This window comes from Hevea brasiliensis, chromosome 11 (genome assembly GCF_030052815.1).
Source record: "Hevea brasiliensis isolate MT/VB/25A 57/8 chromosome 11, ASM3005281v1, whole genome shotgun sequence".
Taxonomy (NCBI): Eukaryota; Viridiplantae; Streptophyta; class Magnoliopsida; order Malpighiales; family Euphorbiaceae; genus Hevea; species Hevea brasiliensis.
In genome coordinates, this window is record NC_079503.1 from 73,175,998 (window position 1) to 73,198,752 (window position 22,755).

The 22,755-nt window shown below is 31.4% G+C and overlaps 1 non-coding gene across 1 annotated transcript; it reads left to right on the top strand.

Moving 5' to 3' along the window:
- Positions 1-13,738: 13,738 nt before the first annotated feature.
- Positions 13,739-19,996, top strand: LOC110665898 (pheophytinase, chloroplastic). The gene is made up of 6 exons (XR_009141407.1): positions 13,739-14,086; positions 18,390-18,501; positions 18,879-18,972; positions 19,115-19,291; positions 19,376-19,445; positions 19,543-19,996. It is a non-coding gene; the product is annotated as a pheophytinase, chloroplastic (transcript).
- The last annotated feature ends 2,759 nt before the right edge of the window (positions 19,997-22,755 follow it).

A 22,755-nucleotide genomic window follows, 5' to 3' on the forward strand; every position in this document is an offset into this window, starting at 1 on the left:
CTCAACATGAAATTTGCAAGAATGTAAGTTTAAACATATTGAAATTAATTATTGGAATTATTATGAAGTAAAGATACAGAGACACTATAAATTTTGCGTTTCAGCTGAAAAAGACTTGGAAGGTTTGAGAGACTGAGTCAAGGTCTAGAGGCGATTCACGTCAGGTTTGTGCACAATAAACCCTATTTAAGCATTTTATCCTTGAAAAAATTTGATTTAGTACGCATTATGAGTTTAAGAACTTTTGTGTTGCCACTTTGTGATGAAATTGTAACTTTGAAAATTGATTTGATTTTTGTATACAATATTTGAATAAAATGTTTGAAATGGATTTCTGATTCACACTTAGCATGACAGTGCCTTATTATTCCTCCTCCATTTATGGGGTTGAGATCGATTATTTTCCTTCCTCTCTGGTTTACCAGTTGAGGTTGTAGATCGGATGAGTACTCATTAGCTAGCCAGCCACCTCCCTAATTGATTTCGATTAGTGGGGTTTTAGATTGCTTTGTCGTGGTGTACAACATGGCATTGATCAGAAATTTTGTGTCATGGCTTAAGTTGTCTATGAATTGGCAACACTGTGTTTATTAAATTATTTGACCAAAATTGTGCTATTATGAGTTTTGATAATTTGTGAAATGTGATTGTGAAATATTTAATTTGTGATTTGTCAATGAATGTTTTATGTATTGCATTTAAAATTTTTATTGTGTACTACTGAGTATTTTTATACTCAGCGATAGCTTATTTTGCTGTCGCAGATAAGAGCAAGGAAAAAGTAGCAGAGTGAGCTACTGGATTGGCAAGAACTTCTTGATCACTTTTGTACGGGTATTTATTTATACCCTTGTAATTAATTGATGTAAATATTGTAATGTTTTATGTATCAATGTAAAGTTAAGCAGTTGTATAATAAATTGTAATAATATTATTAGGTCCCTTAGGCAAATCCCACATCGGCAAAGCACGGAGATGGTCTTGGGAACAAAAAGTAATCATATATAAAAAGGGTGAACTAATCACTAGAGGCACCTTTTGGTGGAATGGTCTGGAGAGTTGGAAGAACTCCAAGGTTAAGCGTGCTCGCTTGAGAGAAATCCCAGGATGGGTGACCTCCTCGGAAGTTCTCCATTCCACCTATGGGACAAAACCGTGAGGCTTATGGCTAAAGCGGACAATTCCTCTAGTGGTTGGAGCCCGATCGTTACAATTGGTATCAGAACCGCTCGCGTGTCCTCTTGGGCGATGGTGGGGCAAACCTCAGTGAGGACGCTGAGTCCCAAAAGGGGGGGAGAAAGGTCCCTTAGGCAAATCCCACATCGGCAAAGCACGGAGATGGTCTTGGGTACAAAAAATAATGATATATAAAAAGGGGGAACTAATCACTAGAGGCGCCTTTTGGTGGAATGGCCTAGAGAGTTGGAAGAACTCCAGGGTTAAGCGTGCTCGCTTGAGAGAAATCCCAGGATGGGTGACCTCCTCAGAAGTTCTCCATTCCACCTATGGGACAAAACCGTGAGGCTTATGGCAAAAGCGGCAATTCCTCTAGTGGTTGGAGCCCGATCGTTACAATGTAAATGTCAAATTCTCAATTTTTGTGTTCTAGATTGGTCTAGCTTAAAGTCCTATTTCTCTTCATTTTTAGCTTCTGGTCAAAGAAGCAAAATTGTAGCTCTATGTCTTATTGCACTGTGAGCAAAATTTCAGGTCATTCTGAGTTGTATAGACCAAGATATGGTCAATTTACTAAAGCTAGACAGATTACACCTTTAGTGCAAAATTTGGTCAATTTTAGGTCACTTTTAGTTCTGGCAGTTTTGGTACCAGAACTTGTGCAAGCTATTTGACTTGGTTTTGGTCATTTCTAGGCTTTGGTGTCTTCATAAGAATTGTAGCTCTATGTCTTATTGCACTCGGGGTAAAATTTCAGGTCATTCTGAGTTGTATAGACCAAGATATGGTCAATTTACTAAAGCTGGACAGATTGCACCTTTAGTGCAAAATTTGGTCAATTTTAGGTCACTTTTAGTTCTGGCAGTTTTGGTACCCGAACTTGTGCAAGCTATTTGACTTGGTTCTAGTCATTTCTGAGCTTTGGTGTTTTCATAAGAATTAGCTCTATGTCTTATTGCACTCTGGGCAAAATTTCAGGTCATTCTGAGTTGTATAGATCAAGATATGGTCAATTTACTAAAGCTCGACAGATTGCACCTATATTGCAAAATTTGGTCAATTTTAGGTCACTTTTAGTTCTGGCATGTGACACCCCTTACCCGTCTACAGTGTAGCCGAGCAAGTTATGCCACTTAGTGTGTCAGAACACCAATTCATGTTTCAATTTCAATTAATCTCTTTTAATTCATTTATTTATAATTTTTGATAAATCTAAATTTTTCCGTAAATTTTATAAAAAATCCGGCAGAGTGCCGGCTATAAATTGGAAAAACAGTTCTTCTGAACCTGTTAAAAACACTCCCAATAATATCATCACATTATTCTCAATCAACCTCCAATATATTCTCAACAATTTCTCAATTCACTTCAGTATCTCAAAATTCAATTCAATTCAAAACACAGTCAACTCAATGAAAAATGCTCAATTTATTACTGAACATATTTCATAGATACTTACATCAAAAGCATAATTACATGAATTTATAATATACATTACAGAAGGTTACAAAATACAAAATATCAAAATATCAAAATATCAAAAGTGGCCTAATGTCCTACCAAATGCACTGCAATGTGAGGTGACTCTGAACTCTGAGTGCAGATATGAAGGCTCACCCTGTATGAGGCCTGCTGGACTCCCCAGCTATGTCTCCAGTACCTGCGCGTGGCAAAAGCGACGCGCTAAGCAATTCTGCTTAGTGGTGACAATATAAAATAAAATAAAAATAAAAATGTAGAATGTATATTTACATTTCTGGGTAGACTTAATTTCTGATACTTATTGCAGTATTATTCGATTTAAGTTTGATAATATTTATTAACATTGCCCGAGTAACCTATACTAGTTGACTGGACTGGATAAACGGGTAAACTGGTACTGGATACTAAGTACCTTGGACCATTACACCATCGGTCACATTGTGTCTCCCGGTGTGCAACAGAACAACTAATAAGCTGTACTAATTATCGGGGATTAAACCCGCGTATAACAACTCAATATCATAGCCAAAGGCTATTATGTCACAGAATGGCATGGGAAGCCATGAAAAACAGAATGGCATGAAGCCATATGCAGTACTGCTAATAGAACCCTATTGGCATGCCAACCTATCCAAACCAATCACATTAGGCCTACTAGGGCATTTAACACTTTTAATTTGTGTAATTCTTTGAAATTAAAATTTTTATGACTACTATTTATTTCATTAGTCAACCAAAATGTTGACTTTTTCATTGACAATAGGTAAATTATTTTAAATATCGTCAACATACCACATTTTGCATTTTAAACTTGTTGGTATTGGTTGCCAATACCATCTCTAAGCTCAATGTGAATTGGACAGAATTTTCAGTTTTCAAGCTTTGGGTTTACTGTTCCATTAGTCACTTTTGCAGTGGGAATTTGGAAAAATGCTCAACATGAAAGTTGTTCTTCATTTTGTCTAGTTGAATTTCATTTTTTGAATCACTCCATTTGGAGTTTTGTAGCTCAAGTTATGGCCTAAAAACCATAACTGGCCGCATTGGGCAAAACCCAAAATTCTGGGTAAAATTGTTTCTGCCAGATTTGGTAACTCAAGTTTGGTTGGCAATTTGACTAGTTTATGGTAATAATTTGGGTCAGGTTTCTTCATGAAAGTTGTTGGTCTATATCTCAGCTTGTTGCTTGTAAAATTTCAGGTCAATTGGACCTTTCTACATTGAGTTATGGCCAAATGACCAAACACTGTTCATTTGGTCATTTTGCCCAGGCAGATTGCAGGTCACCCGGATTAGGGCAAACTTTTGGTCAACTTGGTTTGGTTTTCTGGGCAGGGTTTCTTCACCAAAGTTGTGCCATTATGTGTCTAGTTTCATGTCCAATTGGCCTTGCACCAATTGGACCTCTATAATTCAAGTTATTGCTGCCCAAACCTGCTGGACTCATGTCCAATTCTGCAGGTCACCAAGGGCAGCCACACTAATCTCAATTCCCACAACCCAATTCACTTCATTTTTGGTTCAAACCAAACCAAATGGTCACTAATTGACCATTAAAGCCTACTTCCATCATCACAAGATCAAAGTCTCATTCTTCAACCCAAACCCTAACTCAACATTTCAAAACCATGCATTATCATTGCATTTATCAATTCACTTATGAGATACACATTAAGGGCAGCCATACTAGCATGTTAGCTCCCCAAAAATCATCACCATATTACCCTAACCATGGCTGCCAAAATTTAGGGTTAGCATACCAATGGTGTTTCATCAAATTTTTTTGTCATTTGCACACATTTATAGTTCTTAAACATGAAATTTAAGTGAAATTCAAGGTTTAGGTCACTAACCTCTAATGGAGTGAATTTCCCACTTGCTCAAAGTCTTGGTTTCCTTTTCTTTTTGCTCCCACAAGAATCACCAAGATGATAGAATGAATTTTTGTGTTAGCAATTAGGGTTTTTAGTGGAAGAAAGCTAGGGAAATGGAGGTTGAAAGGTTGTTAATGGTGGAATGGGGTGAGGTGAGTGGGCGTCTTGAAGAAGAAGAGAGGGAGCTGTTTTGGGTTTCTAGAATTCTGCCTCATTTATCCATTTTTATTGCATTTTAATTGTCTTGCTTAATTTTGATTGGCCATAGCATTTTTAATTACCTCATGCTTACATAAGCATGAGGTAATAAATCCCATTATTTCCATTTTCTTTTCTTTCATTGCTTATTCATTTTTAAATAAATTTTCATTAATATTTGTTCATATTTTATGTCATATAATTCACTTGCATAAATGGACAAGTTGGTCAAAAATCATCTCTGAAGACGAAATGACCAAAATGCCCTCCATTTGGCTTACTGGGCCAAAATTGTTTGTACCAATTGAAAAATTTTTCTAAGCATTTCCTTGGCATTCTAATGCCATAAGAACCTCAATGATCCTTCTCTGGAGTCCCAAAAATTATTTTATAATTTTTCCCCTGGGTCTAGGGCTCCTAGTTGCGAGAACCGCAACTTCTCACTAGGTTACCCATCGTTAGGGCACCGGCTCATTTAACTTGATTGTATTTTATTTCTAAAATTTTTCCTAAATTTTTCTTGTTAATATTTGAGTTAATTATGGTTCCTCACTTTAGTTTAAATATTTTTCCGGACATTCTAGCTGTCCGGACCGACACTGGTCACCGGAACAGTAGAATGTACGGAGTTGCTACAGGGAGGGTTTTACATGGCAGTTTTGGTACCCGAACTTGTGCAAGCTATTTGACTTGGTTCTGGCCATTTCTGGGCTTTAGTGTCTTCATAAGAATTGTAGCTCTATGTCTTATTGCACTCGGGGCAAAATTTTAGGTCATTCTGAGTTGTATAGACCAAGATATGGTCAATTTACTAAAGCTGGACAGATTGCACCTTTAGTGCAAAATTTGGTCAATTTTATGTCACTTTTAGTTCTGGCAGTTTTGGTACCCGAACTTGTGCAAGCTATTTGACTTGGTTCTGGTCATTTCTGGCCTTTGGTGTCTTCATAAGAATTGTAGCTCTATGTCTAAGCTATCCATGGTAAAAATTTCAGGTTAATTGGACTTGTTTTGAGTGAGGTATGGTCATCCCAATAACTACTGTTCATATGATCAAAAATCTGGGTTTGCAAGGTTGCCATTCCGGATTTGATCATTTTTAAGGTCAGTTTTTAAGCAGAATTTTGGCAACATTTCTACATGAAAGTTGGCCTATTTGGTGTCTAGTTTCACCCCCCATTGGCCTCATACCAATTGGGTTCACAGTTTTGCACTTATGACCTAATTTAGGTGCTGTCAACATACACAACCTACATTTGAACATTACACTTCCAATTTTGACAATCCTCCTCCTCCCAATACTTCAACATTTAATCATGGCACTTCTATATATATTGTACACAATTCCAGCAAGCATTTTGGGCAGAACACTCAAGTGCTCAATGCACACAATACACCATTCAAGTTCAACATTCACTTCCACCAAAATTCAACATACCTCAATATCAATATTACACATACACTTCCATATACTCATACCTCAATATCAACTACACATGCTGCCCACAATTTAACACTTTCATATTTCATTAATAAACCTCATATTCGCACACACAAATTTATGATATTATAGGCTGCCAAACATGGCAGTTTGCCAAAGCATCAAGGTCCCATTTCAAACCCTTATTTCAAGCACTAACATGCACATACTTGAACATTAACTTACTACAACTTCCATTTGAGTTAATCAACCTTAATTCCCATCCATTAAATATAAGAATAATTCACTAACCATACATTTTCATAGCTGCCAAAACTAAGGTTCACCAATACTCATCATTTCCTCAATTTTTCCTAGCAATTCAACTTACCCAAAGCTCAACACAAGGATTATTGAAGGAAATTAGAAAGATTAAGCACTAACCTTTATTTGGAGTTTGTTAAACCTCACCAAAACTTCTTCTTTTTGCTGCCTATGTGTTGCCCATGATGTGTAGACTAACTTTAATGAAGAACTCTTGAAGAAACTAGGGCTTGATCATGGAGGATTGGAGCTTCATGCATGAATGGCCATGGAGTTTTATGGGAGAGCATTTTCGGCCATGGATGAAAGCTTGAAGAAAATGAAATGGGTTAGTGGAGAAATCTATCCACTTTAGCCCTTTTATGCCCCATTATCTTTAGGTTAATTAATATATATTATGCTTCACTAACCTTAGGTTAATTAGTTTAATAATCCACTTTTAATTATTCTAAATTACAACGCTCATTTTTCCTTAATTGCAAATATCATGTATAATTTCATTTTTCATGAAATTTTTAAAATTTAATACCACTTATTTTTAATGGACATTGAGGTCAAAAGTCAACTCTAGGTGTCAATTGACCAAAATGCCCCTCTTCGGGTTGTATTTCGAATTTTTCGGTGCTACCTATTTACTCCTTGTACCACCGATTTCTTTAATTTTCGTTTTTTATTTGTATTGACTTACTAAATTTTCTTTGACATTTCCAATGTCAATTACACCTCTGTAGACCTTTAATTTGGTCCCGAAAATATTTCCCAGGGTCCCCATGATCTGTGGTCAACGGTCCGTAGTAACTTCGGTCACGGTCACCCATCTTGCCGCAGTTCAACTCATTTAACTTAGTCACATTTTATCTCTTTTATTTTTCCTTAATTTTTCTCATCACATATTTCATTATTTTATGCTTCCTCACTGTCATTACAATATAATTCCAGACATTCCAACTTTCCGGGGCAAACATTATGTAACACCCTCCCTGTATCAACTACGTACATTCTACTGTTCCGATGACCAGTGTCGGTCCGGACAGCTAGAACGTCCGGAAAAATATTTAAACTAAAGTGAGGGACCATAATTAACTCAAATATTAATAAGAAAAATTTAGGAAAAATTTTAGAAATAAAATACAACCAAGTAAAATGAGCCGGTGCCCAAGCGATGGGTAACCAGAGGTAAGTTGCGGTTCTCGCAACTAGGAGCCCTAGACCCGGGGAAAAATTCATAAAATAATTTTTGGGACTCCAGAGAAGGGTCATTGAGGTTCCTATGGCATTAGAATGCCAAGAAAATATTTAGAAAAATTTTTCAATCAGTACTAACAATTTTGACCCTTTAAGCCAAACGGAGGGCATTTTGGTCATTTCGCCTTCAGAGACAATTTTTGGCCGACTTGTCCAGTTGAGTAAATAATTATTATGACATAAAATGTGAATAAACATTACTAAAAATTAAATTGAAAATGAGTAGAGATGAAAAGAAAAGAAAATTCAAATAATGCAAATTATGACATCTTTATGATGTCATTTACAAGTCCCCACCAATTGTATTCAAACAACCATTTAACTAACTAATAAAAGAGATAAATAAAGACCAAAGAATTAAAAAAAAGCAGCAGCCATCTTCTTCCTCCCATACCAGCCGACACATGCCCTAGACCAACCTCCATTGATTTTTCAATCAAAGCTCAATTTCCCTCTTTATTTCACCTTAAACCCTAGACACCTTTCACTAAAAACTTGTCTATACCTCTTGGGAAGTGTTTGGCAGCCTAGAAAAGGAAGGAAAGTGAAGTTTAAACTTGGAAAATTCTGCCCTACAAGAGGTTAGTGCACATATATACTTAGAACTCTTTATTTTCATGTTAAAGACTTAAAAAGGAGTAAGAATTTGAAAGCCAAATGAATGAAATTTATGTGTATGCATGCCCTGAATTTCGGCAGCCCTAAGGAAGGGATAAGAGTGATTGTTTTGATGGACTTAAAATGGACTAAAGATCATGATTAAAGAATATATACATGTGGATAATGAATTAGTGAGTTAAACTAAGGTAATATGAGTGAACCTTGAATTTGGGCTAGGGTTTGGGGGTGAAAATTTGACTTGGCTTATGAAATTGTTAAAGAACACTCTAATGGTCAATTAGTGACCATTTGAGGTAAGTTGACCATAATTTGGACTGAAATATAGCAGGGCCACGGGAACTGTGTCGGCTGCCTAGTGACAAGAAAGAATGAGGCTGTGATTCCAGCCCACTTGGACAGCCATAACTTTGGCTGTGTAGGTTCAATTGGTGTTTGGCCAATTGGACATGAAACTAGACTTATAATGGCACAATTTTGCTGAAGAAACCATGTCCAAAAGACCAAAGCAAGTGGACCAAAAATTGGTCCCAATCCGGATACCCTGCAAGCAAATTCTGCAGAATGACCAAATGAATAATAACTGTTCATTTGGCCATAACTCACTGTAGAATGGGTCAATTGACCTGAAATTTTTACAGCAACAAGTTAAGACATAGACAAACAATTTTTCATGAAGAAACCTACCTCAAATTATGACCAGAACCTAACCAAAATGGCAGTTACAATCACTGTTCATGGTACTGTAGATTTGGTAAATTCTGCAGATTGGAAATCCGGCCAGCTGTGGTTTTTGGACCATATCTGGAGCTACAAAACTCCAAATGGAGTGATTCAAAAAAGGAAATTCAACTAGACAAAATAAGGAACAACTTTCATGTTTACCATTTCCTCAAATTCCCACTGCAACAGTACCTAATGGAACAGTAAAGTTGGGTTACAAAAACTGAAAATTCTGCTTCCCTTGGTTTAAGCTTAGAAATGGTATTAATGCTTAATGCCAACAAGTTTTCAATGCAAAATGTGGTATGTTGGGAGTGTCAAAACCAATATACCTATTTTCTATCCAAAAGTCAACATTTTTGTTGACCAATGAGGTGAATAGTGACACCAAAACTTGAAATTCAAAAATTGAAGAATTTAAAAGTATCAAATGCCCTAGTATACCTAACAAGATTGGTTTGGACAGTTTGGCATGCCAATAGGGTTCAGTTAGCAGTACTGCACATGGCATTATGCCATTCTGTGATTTTATGGCTTTTAGCCATTCTGACCTTGTGTTGATATTTGGCCTTGTGCCCATTGTCATTACAAATTATTACATTTGCTGCACACCGAGATGCATATGTGACCGATGGTGTGACGCCCGAGGTACTAGATACCCATTGCGGTTACCCGCTTTATCCATCCTGCTCAAGTATAGGTTACTTGGGCAACCAAATGAATGAAAATGGACAAAGTTAACGAAATGAATGGACATACAAATACAAAACAAATAAGACATGCACATTCAATACATATTTACTTTCTGTTATTTCTTGTTATTTTATTATTGCACCACTAAGCATTATTGCTTAGCGCGTTGCTTTTGCCACGCGTAGGTTCGGGAGATACTGATCGTGAGCCCAGTAGACCGCAGACTGGGTGAGTCCATCCTGCAGCTCTGCATAGTGTTCGTGTCACCTCACCTTCTACACTGCATTGGTAGGACACTAGGTTTCATTTTGGTATCTTGTATCTAACTTTTATTTTCTCATATGTAATTAAACTTATGTAATGTATTTTGATGTTCATGTAAATAATGAAAATTTTATTTGTGAATGGAAAAGTGAATGTCTATCTATGATTTGTACATGATTATCAAATGAGATGAATGATTGAGAAATGAATGGTTGAAAAATATTGAGATTTTGATATTGGAGTTTGAGATGATTGAATATAATCATAGGAAGTGTTTTTCACAGGTTCCGAAGAACTGTTTTCTCCATTTTTAGCCTGTACTCTGCCGGATTTTCTATAAAATTTTCGGAACCTCAAATAAATTATAATTTCAATAAATAACTTAAATAAATAATATTTCATAAATTATATTCAAAACTATGACAAAAATTGATTAAGGTAAAATAGAGTGTGCCGATACACCGTGTGACATTGCTTACTCGGATATACTGTACACGGGTAAGGGGTGTCACACATTAGCTGTCAGAACAGTAGGACGTACAGACTACGAAAATGAGGATGTTACAGTAATAGAAAAGGTCCATTGATATTTTGTTAGAAATTATATTCTTAAGTTGTTAAGAATATGAGTTACAATATTTCTAGCACAAAATATCATAAATAGGTTCACAATCGAGGATACTTCACAATAAGGACATGACTTATCCAGAAAGATTGTAATCATGTTTGTTCCCAAGTTATTTATAAGATGGAATGGTGAGTCTCATGTCATATAACAAACATGATAGGCACTTATACATGATAAGTAGGTCGAAAAGTGACACTTATGACAAGCACATGGAGTTTACTCTTGTCAATGCATTGTCATAAATTATATTAGTGCATATAATCTTTAGACCTGAGATAGCGCAGTTATCTTGTATATAGGTGGTTTGAGTTTGATACTGCTTTCATACTTGTACTGTGTATGGGTATATGGGCATGTGTTGGCTCCTACTAGTTATATATGGAAAGAGGTGTTGATCAAGATGGAATCTGTTCCTCTAAGTAAATAGGGATAAAATCCTATGTTCATTTAATTGTTCTTGATGTTTCAAGTTCCTGGCCAGGACAGATAGATTTAATCAAAAAAGAGTTTCTGATGAGAAAAATCTTTTTAATCAAGAACTGTAATTAAAAGAGAACATAATATTCATAGCAAATGAGGTTTGACATAAACCATGACTCCAGCTCGAATTGAGATTTTGTAACAGAGAGATTCTAGTGCATGGTAACATATGATTATAGATTCATTTAAAGTAAACATTATTACTAATTGGGTAGCTATGGCATGCTATGCTAGGTGTTAACCATAGTCTATGAGGTGCATAAAATGATTTAGAGAAATCATTTATTGTAAGAAAGAGTTCTGATAATATTAAAAGTTGATATCATGTCTCATTGTCAATTAATGATGAGCCTAGTAAGTCACACACATACACAAGTAATCACCAAATTAAATATGATTTAATTAATTAATTAATTAAAGAGTTTAATTGATTAATTAAATAGGTTTAGTTTGCAATTAGATTGCAAAGTCCCTAGCATGGCTTGAAACCAAATCTAGGTTATTGGATGTATAGTATAAGTTAAATTTATATTTAAAGTGTTTAAATATGAATTTAATTAATGAGAAATTAATTAATAGAGATTAATTAATTTATTTATATTTGATATAAATTGATTAGAAGAAGAGAAATAATTATTTTGGGTTGAGAACTCAAAATTAAGACACAGGGGTATTTTGGTCATTTCACAGGGTGACAGTGGCACCATGAGATGGTGACACATGGCACTACACATAAGCTTGTCATATGTCTTTTAATCATGTAAGATGATCAAAGTCAAGATTAATTATAGGTTTGACACTTGGCACAATGTGATTGGGTCAATTAAACCTAGAGCTAATCAAAAGGTAACATGTGACAAGGGTTTTAAGTGGTGATCTAGCTATATAAGTGTTGTTATGAAAAGAAAACAAAACAAGCTACCATTCATCTCTTTGTGCCGCCACCCTTGGCTGCCCTCCATTCTCTTCTTCTTCATCTCTCATCAATTCAAAGAGATTAGCAAACAATCTCTTGAATTAAAAATACTAAAAATTGTTTCTAGTGTCCTGTTTACATCTGTAATCTCTCAAAAGACAAAACTTGATTTTCTAATTCATAGAAAAAGCTTTAGAAGCTATTCAAGGGCTGCCATAAGTGATCTTGGTGTGGACAAGCTAGAGGGACAACATCTGGTGTCCTAAAGACGCATCCCAAAGGTGCCAAACACACTGCAGTGCATCAAAAAGTTAGTGCACTTCTTCTTGATCTAATCTAGGGTTCTAATGGATTAATCTGTTAATTCTAAAATCTTAAATGGTAAATATAGATCTAAAAACATATTAAAAGAGTTTTAATATGCTGTTTAACATTAAAATCAAATAGATAAAAATAAATCTTGCATGATGCATGAGACCCTAAATGAAAATTTTTAAATTCAATGATCTAAACTTGTGTTTTTCATGCTTCCGCTCCTTCAGTGGAAACCCTTACTCATTTAACACCACACCAGGGCGCCGACATGGCACGTCGATTTCGGTGAATGCCCTAAACCCTTGCATATTTCTCACTACACCCGAGCTCCGATATAGTCCATCGTAAGTAGAGGAGGCCCCAACGTTTATATCATAAGAATCTATATCATGAGATGTGATGAAATTTTTACGCTGGTTGTCACTTACCGCAATCCTCTTTCTTTATCCGGGCTTGGGACCGACTAAGCACAAACTACTTAGGCGGAATTCTTGCAAAACAAACAAACAAAAATAAATAAAGAAAATTTTTATTCATTAGAGGGAAGAACCTTATAAACTAGTGTTATTAAACCCGACTCGAAGGTTGATCCAGTGAAGAGACTGGGTGGATGAGTCAATTAGTTGATTAATAGTTCATTAGTGGGTCACTAAAAATTAATTAAATAAATATAATAATTAAAAATTAATTAAATATCAAAAATATTAATATAAATAAATTAATAAATCTAATTAATTAAATTTTAATAATTTAAAATGAAAGTTTCAAAATTTATTAAGTTATATTTATATAAATTTTAATAGTATTTTTAAATTTTATAAAAAAATATTTAATTTTAAATATTATAATTTTTTTAATATTTACAAGTAATAAATAAAAACTTTTCTAAAAATGTAATTACATTTTTAATATTTATAAAATATTATTTATATTTTTAAAATAAGTAAATATATTATTTTATAAAATTTATTATTTTATTTTATATGTATAAAATAATAACATGTAATTAATTGTAATTTTAAAGACTTTTTATATTAAACCGGCCCACACCGGTTCCCCAATCGGATCGATGCTAAAATTTAAGGAATAAATGCCCCAAATAAAAAAGAGTATTTATGCCTATCATTTATCGCATTGATTGTGTTCTTAGTTCCCTTTTTTTTTTTTTCTTTCTCTACATAGAAATTATTTTCTCTCCCTAAACCTACTTGTAACTATCCATCACTCTAGCATATATTATTAATCTTTCTCTTCAAATATTAATATTTTATTAGTTTATTATTTTAACTAGAATTCTTAATTAAAATCACGAGGTATTATATAATTTTTTTCAAATAAAGACAAATTAATTTTTTTTTTTTTTAAGTCTATTAGCAATGAACGAAAATAAATACGAGTAACGTGGCACAATATCCAATAGGAGTGTTGCAGAGAATGGGAGCATTGGCAACAGCTGCGGAGGTTCACATTAGCTTGAATTTACTATTTCCAGGAAGAGGAAGAGCAAAGAAGAAGGGATCAAGTGTGATATGCCAGCAAAGGAAAGCTTCCATTCCCGATATGAAATCGAAACCCTTGAGGTCAATCGAGGTGAGAGAGATTAGAGACAAGTGCAGGAAATGGGCATGGAAGAGCCAATATTCCATCAATTTCTTCGTTTCTGATTCAGAAGCTCGGCCTCCTCTTCTTCTTGTTCATGGCTTCGGCGCTTCAATTCCTCACTGGCGCAGGTCGGTATTCGATTTCATTTCTTGATTAATCTATTTGCATAATCGAAGCTTGCTTTCTAATCACAAATTAACCGCCACATAATCCTTATCCACTTTGCGTTTCTACTGCTTTTGTTTTTGTCGGTTGCCCACAATATATAACTTTCAAAATGATGAATGCTTGCCGATAATGCAGCAGGTGATATTTAAATTTCTGTCTAGCAGTCGAATGTTTGTGTGATAGTACAGAGATTGAAATTTAAATTTTGTTAGTAGTTCATAGTGAAGAGATGTGAGTTTAATTTTATCTAACAATAGATGAATTTAGGGTGAGAGGGGTAAATAAAGGTGAATAAATTTTAACAACTATCTCTAAATTATAAGTTGCAACACTGTAGTCATTTTAACTTTAAAATATAATATAAAACTCTCTAAACTTTCAAATTTTACATAGTAAAATCTCTCTGACTTTCAGTTACTGATTTTTCAGTTAGAAACTGGTATGAATAGCTCCCGTATGGAGCTTAGTCAATATTTTTCTCTCATCTCTTATGTAAAATGTAAAATTATTCTCTTTACGCATAAAAAATTATTCCGTCTATAGAGAGAAAAATGATTCAATTTACACATGGCTTGAGAGAAAAAAAAGAAATACTGACTAAGTTTCATGCTGGAACTGTCCAGATCAGCGTCTAACTGAAAAACTGGTAATTGAATGTTAGAGGAATTTTACTGTGTAAAATTTAAAAATTGATGGAATTTTATGTTACATTTTTAAGTTGAGAAACTGTAATGTTACAACTAGATAAGTTCAGAGACAATTGTCAAAATTTTTCCAAATAAAAGTAAGGAAGGCAAATAACTATTTTACTTTGTGTTTGGGAGTGAGTTAATGAAAGGTAAGGGTAAGTAAGGGTAAGTCTTACCCTCCCTTATCCCTCAAATTTTAATTTTTTTTACATCTCAATTTGAGGTATAAGGAGAGAGATATGAGAGTGATGAATATTTCTATTTATACACTTCTTAAATTTACCCCCCCCCCCCCTCCATTTACTTCTTTCCAAATATAAAGAATATACATTATCTCTCATTACCTTTTCATTAATTTATTCCTTCCCAAACATAAGATTTTTTTATTATAACCCTCCTTACTTTTCCCTTTTCTTATCATTTCTTATCCTTTCATTATTTACACTTCTCTCACCCCATCCAAGTAGACCCGTAGGGTGGGATCAGGTAGGTAAACCCGAATAATATTTTTTAATATTTAAATAGTTAACATTAAATATTTTAATTAATAATTTACATAAAATGTATGTTTTTTATTAATAAATTATATTTTAAAATGTAATATCTTATAAAATATTTAATTTATATTTATTTAAAATGTGATATATAAAAATTTATAAATATTATTATAAAAATATATATATTTTATATTTAATTAATTATTTATATAAACGAATTCAGGTATTCGATCTGTTTAATAAGATTCAGTTTGATTGGGTATCCAAAAATACATGACCCTTTGTTATCACTCATCCAAATTTGAAAACACATACTTTTTATGTAAAAATAAAATAATTGTTCACTATTTATATTTTTATTGTAAATTTGAACTAGAATGGTATATTTTTCATTGTATAAAGTTTTATAGTTATTAAAACAATAATTCATCTATTATTGAATTTTAGATTAAATATAAAATTATACCACTAATAATATTTGGATGCATGGTTATTTATATTTTATATTTGATTTTTTCAAAAGTTTTTATATAATATAAGAGATATCTAACATAAAAAAACTCTGTTTTAGTGATACAATACCTTATCAATTAATATGGAAGGTTAATTTTTAATTTTTTGCCTTTTATACTCAATGCTGTAAAATTAAATTATTATATTATTTTTCAAAATTATATTATTACAAACAAGTTAAATATATCACCCACACATCACTTTTTTTTTTATATATACTAAATTATCTTTATGTTTTAATATTTTATTCCAACTATTATATATCATAGAAAGCTTAATCTACTATTACATATTAAAAAATATATTTAACTCAAAGATAATTTAAATAATTAAAAAAATTATTGTTAAACATTTATTTTATTTTTAATGCAATAAATTAACTTATATAAAAAAAATAGATATTTTCACCCCTGCATCTTAGGGGCATCTAATTAGTTTTTAGAAGACTAAAGATAATATATATATATATATATATATATATATATATATATATATATATATATGCCATGAATGATGACACTTGACATGCTATGCCCATTTCCAAATAAAAACTCTTCTTAGAAGAGATCCTCTTACCTATGTTTAAAAGTTTGACTAATTAAGGTCTACTTGTTATTTTTATGGTTTCTTATTTATTTATTTATTTATCATGAATAAGACGATGCTCTTATATATGGGCCGGTTCAATTGTGGGAAACTGAGGTAACTGAGATAATTTTTTGAAAAAAATTTTAAGAAAATTGAAAAATAGAATTTTATTTTCACATGTTTTGTTTTCTAAATGGAGAATTAAAAACCAGTTTTCCAATAAAAATTTGTAAATCAGTTTTAAATTGTTTCCCAATATTTTCTTTTATAAAGTAGATTTTGTTTCTCGCGATTTTTTTATATCCAAAATTATGCTATAACTTTTTAATATCTAAAATTGAATAATTATTTGAAAAATATTTATTTATAATATAAAAAATTAATCATATTATTATAAAATAAATGAATAATGCATATTAAAAAATTTTAAAATAAAATAAAATTTTTAAATGTATTTTACAATAATTTATTTTTTAAAATATAAAAGATATGAATAATTTTTTAAATTTTTTAAAATAGAAAATCATTTTTTATTATTTATAGGTGAACATGTTTTTCATAAAAAATGAAAACTGTAGTTTTTTTAGAAAATGGAAAAAGTAAATAGACCCTTATAATTACCTCATTCCATACTTTTGGAAACTGAATAGATGAATGCATATTTGGCAGTCTAGAAAGTTATACGTTTATAGTAGCCCTTAGTAATTAAAAAATAACTAGTCATTTTACCTAAGAAATATTTATTATTTCCTTTTAATTACATAATTTAATATTTATTTTTCTATATTCTATATTTTCAAAATTATATTATAAAATTTTATTAATGATAAAATTTTAATTAATTATAATTTTATTTTAGGTGTCATTAAATAATTTTTTAATAATAACTGATATAATGTTATATTTAATAAAAGATATAAAAATATATATCATTTAATTTTAAATTTTAAAATAAGTTGATTAATAGATTATTTCTTTTTTTTTTCCTAAATTAGTTGATATATATCAATTAAAAAAAAAGAAAGTAAGGGAAAAAACACATGCCACGCAGCGATTTTTGAAGTAATATTTATTGAAATTCTTGGATTTTAAATATAAAAATATTTTTAAAAATAAATGTTTAAATTTTCAAAATAATTTTTTTAATCAATAATTATATATATATATTTATTAATAAAATTTGAAAATATATATTTAAATTTATTATTAGTAATGGCAAAATTTAGAGATCTTAAAGTAATTAAACCTTTTACTAATCCAGCCGAAAATTTAATTAAAAAAACTACTTATATTTAGAGTTATATGATATGATAAGCAGAGTAATTGTAAACTTGATTATTCTAAAATTCTTTTTAAATTTTAGATTTTTTTTTTTATGAGATAAAATTTTAGTAATTGAAATTTGAAAACTCTTGGGTAAAAGTTGATCGTTTAATAAGGTAAGCTATTATATATATATATATATACACACACACAAAGATGCCAAAAAGGATATGCCACTTTACAATTTTTTTAAAGTATTTTTAGTATGCTATGTGGTTAATTCTTGTAAAGTTATTTTTAAGGTTCAACTTATATACGAGCTTATACCTTGTTACATTGAAGCATTTGTGTAGTCAAATCTATTTTAAATTTGATAGTACTTGATCATGTATGTCTCATAAGTTTATTTCTTGTCAATTGAAAATTAGAAACTAGCATTCCAAATATATGATTGATTAATTACAATTTTGATTTTTGGAACTATATATTAGTGACCAAAGGATATGAAATTTCTATTGTTGATCATCACAAATTGTATTATAATCACATTGCCCTAGCTTGTTTAGGACTTTATTCTTGTCCTACTTTTCTTCTTAAGATCCCAATGCAGTAGTTTAAAATGCTTAAAAGATGAAGAATATCTCAATGTAGTGTATGCATTTTCTTGCTGAAATGGTCCAGTGATTCAAAATTTTCCTTCTAAATTCTTCCAGGAATATTGCCACATTGTCACAAAATTACACTGTTTACGCTATTGACCTTCTGGGATTCGGTGCTTCAGACAAGCCAAAGGGTTTTGCATACACCATGGAGGCATGGGCTGAGGTACTTAATTATCCTAGTTGATATTTTCCCAAAGTTAACTTACAGCCTCAGTCCATTTGCAAAAATTAGGGTAGCTTACAAAAACCTTCCCAATGTTGAGTAAAATTTACACTGGCATTATTGATTTTTTTAAAACATGAGTTAAATAGTCATTATACTCAGTGCCTTGCCTACTGAGTAAAATAACATTTTAATCAGTCAATTTTTTTTAGATGAAATAACATGTTATTCACTAACCTTTTTAACTTGTAGGGTTAAAAAGTTGTTTTATTTGAGAACTCAAAGGCTAAAAATTTTATTCAAAAACATAAAAAGATTTTTTTTTTTAATTTTCCCCAAAAATTTTAGCTATGCTGACTCTGAGAAATTTTATACAGTTAATTTTGGATTTCCTGCATGAAGTTATTCAGAAACCAACGGTACTAATAGGGAACTCCGTTGGAAGTCTTGCTTGTGTCATTGCAGCTTCAGGTAGATGACTTCCTTCTTTTTTTCTTCCCTGAAGATAATTTTACTTGCAAAGAGTTCCTTTATCTTCCTTGTAAAAACAATCACATATACCTACTTGGCTACATGAAAATATTTCATCTCTCTTGATACTTTCTTCAACAAGAATCTCGTCAAACTTTGGTTCGAGGGCTTGTATTGTTGAATTGTGCTGGTGGCATGAACAATAAGGCAATTGTTGATGATTGGAGGATCAAGCTGTTACTACCTTTGCTTTTGCTAATTGATTTTTTATTGAAGCAACGAGTAATTGCTTGACGATCTTTGAACGTGTAAAACAAAGGTATCCTATTTATATGGATTGATATTAATCTCCTAATCCTGGTATAAAAGTTAGAAATGTTTCTGAGTTGTGTAGCCGATGCAGGGATACATTGAAGAACATTTTATTATCTGTGTATGGCGATAAGGACTCCGTAGATGAGGAACTGGTAGAGGTAATTGCTATATATTCGCTTACTGCAAATATTTTCCTTTGGAATAATACTGAAACATCTAATTAATCAGAATTGTGTTTTCATATGAAAATTCCAGATCATTAGAGGACCTGCAAATGATGAAGGTGCGCTTGATGCTTTTGTTTCCATCGTGACAGGTCCACCAGGACCGAGTCCTGTCAAACTACTGCCAAGAATTTCCTGTCCTGTTTTAGTTTTATGGGGTGATCAAGATCCCTTCACACCTATTGACGGGCCAGTTGGTAAATATTTCTCTTCCCTGCCTTCTCAATTGTCAAATGTTAGGCTTTACATGTTGGAAGGGTTGGACATTGTCCCCATGATGACAAACCTGACTTGGTTCATGGAAATTTGCTTCCTTGGTTGGCTGATGTTACGGCTTAATAAGCATAATTGTTGTTGGTTCCAACAATTAGTGTCACTAATCGTAGTTATTGTTGATGAATTTATCAAGTAATTAACTTGAAGATTCTTGGAAAGAAATGGCTCATATCTCTTTCGCAAAGATAACTTGGTTTCAGCATAGATAGAGATATGAGTAAAACTCAAATCCGAGAGAAATATCGCCATGAGTCCCCTTTATTGAAACTATGTTTTTATTTATTTTTATTTTTAACTGGACGCTTTTACCTTAAAAGATGATACAGTTACCTCACCAGGAGTTAGCCGCACCTACAAATGATATAAATACTATTGTTGCTTTAGCTTTACTTGCGTCAATAGCCTCCATGGAACTAGGTGTGATTTGAGTTGTAAACAAGAAATCTCTTATACCATGATCTTGGAGATTCCAAGGTTAATATATATATAGTATTTGAATCAAATGAATGTGAATTTCATTGCAATTGCATATATATTATAAAACAAAATTCATTTGAAAGTGGATTCTTATATATGGTATGCTAATTATTATATGAAGAAATCATTTTGCAATATCAACTAATGTTGGTTAAATTTATTTGTGTCTTACTAATTTAGTGTGTATTTGCAAACTATACCAAATTTGATAGGATCTGATAAAATGGAACCAATTCTATAATTTTGTGTTTGGATGGAGGAATTTAAAGTATGATATTTGAATTTCATAATTTATAGGTTTTCTTTAATAAATTAGAATTGTGAATTTATATTCAACTCAATGATGCAGAAAATATTTTATAAAATACTGTTATTAAATCCGCCCAAAAAAAAAATTTTTTTTTTTAAAGCAAAAATTAAAAGCAACATTTGTTAATTTAAAATTGATGTTTTAAGTCTTGTTTGGTGAACTTAGGAATTTTATATTTATAGAAAGTGCTAGTTGTCCATTATCATTGACTGCTTGATAAGTTAATATTCTAATTCCTTCACATACAAGAAGCATCTTACCCCAAATTAGTTAAAGGTGCCCACCTCCAACCTATCACCACTGATCCATCACCGTCACCACCAACCCCCTCATTTCAATTGTTGATAATCAAATGTAGCTTAAAATTAAGGCAGCAAGTCTATTGTAGCCCTTTAATTAATAGTCTTTTTGATTATTGAAAAAAGTTTCAACCAAATAGACTTTTATAATTTTAAAATAAATCAAATTAGTCTAAATGTTGAGATGCTAATAGGTAAAATACCTACGAAAATCACTCGAACATAATTAATATTCTCAAAATTTGAATCTATCTCAAATTTAATTAAAATTTATCACAACTATCCGAATCTATGTCAAACTAAATTATTATTACTTGAAAAATATTTAAGCCGATTTAATTTTTCATATTTTAATTAATAATCTTCAAAAAAATATATTTTTATTAATGATTTATATTTTAAAATTTTAATAATTTCATAAAATATTTAAATTCTATTTTATATAAAATAAAAATATAAAATTTATAAATATTATTATAAAAAAGTATATTTTATATTTGTAAAACCTAAATCCGATACATGTTTATATTTTAAATCTAAATCCATTTCAAACTCGTTTTATTAGAATTCGATCAGATGAAATACCCATAAAAACCTAACTCATTATCATCCTGTCCAAATGCCACAAAAATGAACCATTTTAGCTAGAAAATTAATCATCTACGTACGGAAACACAAACGAACGTCTCTGCTCTCCATTTTCTGTTATATTCTTAGGAAACAAATTACTTCTATTTCTTCAAGTTAATAAGGAATTGTTTGATATTGCTGTTAAAACCGTTATTGAGAAAATTATTTTTTTAAATATATTAATTAAAGAGCATTAAAAAATAATTTAAAATTAAATTTGATAAATTTTAATCATAAAAATATTAAAATAATAAAATAATTTTTTTCAAATAATTTTTTTAACAGTATTTAAAATTATACTTTTATTTTTATTCAGAAAAGCAGTTTGAACTCTCCAAACTCAATACCAAATGGTGACAAAGTCTGTTGATGCTGCTGCTGCTATTGCCAACCAACAAAATTAGAATTGTTCTTCTTGTTCTTCCACTAAAATAAATAAGGTTTTCTACTTTCACCAAAAACCACTTATTCAATCAATAAATTTACCCAAAATGTAAATGAAAAAGATTTTTTTTTTTCATCATTTTTTTTGGTCAATCAAATTAATACCATAAAAAGAAAAGGAAAAATCTAAATTGAATTACTAAATCCATACTACCCAATTTATCCAAAACTATCATTTACCTGTAATTTCCATGGGCAAATAAAATGAAATTGCAAGGCTGTGCAATTATAAAAAAGACTCTGAGAAAGGGAACATAAAATAAGGCAACAAGATCCTATATGGGTGCTCTGTCTTAATCTTTGAAATCAAACTTGACAAAAATGAAATCATAAAGCATGAAAAATCTAACCACAACATCCAAATTTTATGTTGTCCATGGCACAAAATTTGAATTCTGTAATATTCAAAAATTTCCAAGAATGGCATCAAAATAAAGTTAGAAATTTTCTAAGATTTTTGGCGCAAGTCTCATATTTTTCGAAGAACGGTAGAATCATTTAGGGAATTTTTGAAGTTTAGACGAAATACAATTAAAGGTGAGAACCCAGACCCAAGTTAATATGCAGGACAAGGCTTCTAAAAGCCTATCTTTTTCCCTTTTTTTTCATGCGTATTCTATGAAAAATTATCCAATAAAATCAACGTATGTACAGCAATTTTATTGTAACGGTTGATTGTGGTGAATCCCACATAAATTTTTATTGTAACCGTTGATTGTTGTGGGTCTCACATGAATCCCACCACAGTTATAATAAAATCCTTGTATGTATATTGATTTCACCAAATAAAAATTCATATTAAAAGAGT